The 483-nt window shown below is 65.0% G+C and overlaps 1 protein-coding gene across 1 annotated transcript in view; it reads right to left on the reverse strand.

Annotated features, from left to right (window-relative positions):
* Nucleotides 1-483, reverse strand: part of LOC103915318 — a 47,561-nt gene that overhangs the window by 2,958 nt on the left and 44,120 nt on the right. The gene's annotated exons all lie outside the window — the stretch shown is intronic.

Consider the following 483-nt stretch of genomic DNA (forward strand, 5'->3'; position numbering starts at 1 on the left):
GGAGCAGCTGGAGGCAGTGCTGGGAGGCCAGCGGGGTGATGGAGGCCGAGGAGCAGGGGCTGCTTGGGCTGAGCAGCTGCTGGGAGCCAGCCGGGTGGAGGGAGCAGTTCTCGGCATCCTGGGCACAGAGAAACGGGCAGGGTGAGCGGACCGACCAGCTCAGGCTGGGATTTGGATCGTGCTTCCTTCCCCACAGCACTGACCCCAGCGTGGCAGAGCAGCCCCCGCACCCCTGGCACCAAGGGACTGTTGATGGGGGCAGCCCTGGGCTTGGTGTCAGGTGCTGCACAACTACCTGATCCTCAGGAGAGCATGTTTTGGAGCGACTCCCGCTCCCAGAGAGCTGGCGGGGCTGCACCATCTGCATCTGGCTGTATCTCCAAACAGCGAGGGCAGATCCCCAGGCAGGAGACATCGGGGAGTGACCCGATGACACCCCACCACCTTCCCCATGATGTGGCTGGCGGGGCTGGGCGATTTCTT

This window comes from Pygoscelis adeliae, unplaced genomic scaffold (assembly GCF_000699105.1).
Source record: "Pygoscelis adeliae isolate BGI_AS28 unplaced genomic scaffold, ASM69910v1 Scaffold114, whole genome shotgun sequence".
Classification (NCBI taxonomy): domain Eukaryota; kingdom Metazoa; phylum Chordata; class Aves; order Sphenisciformes; family Spheniscidae; genus Pygoscelis; species Pygoscelis adeliae.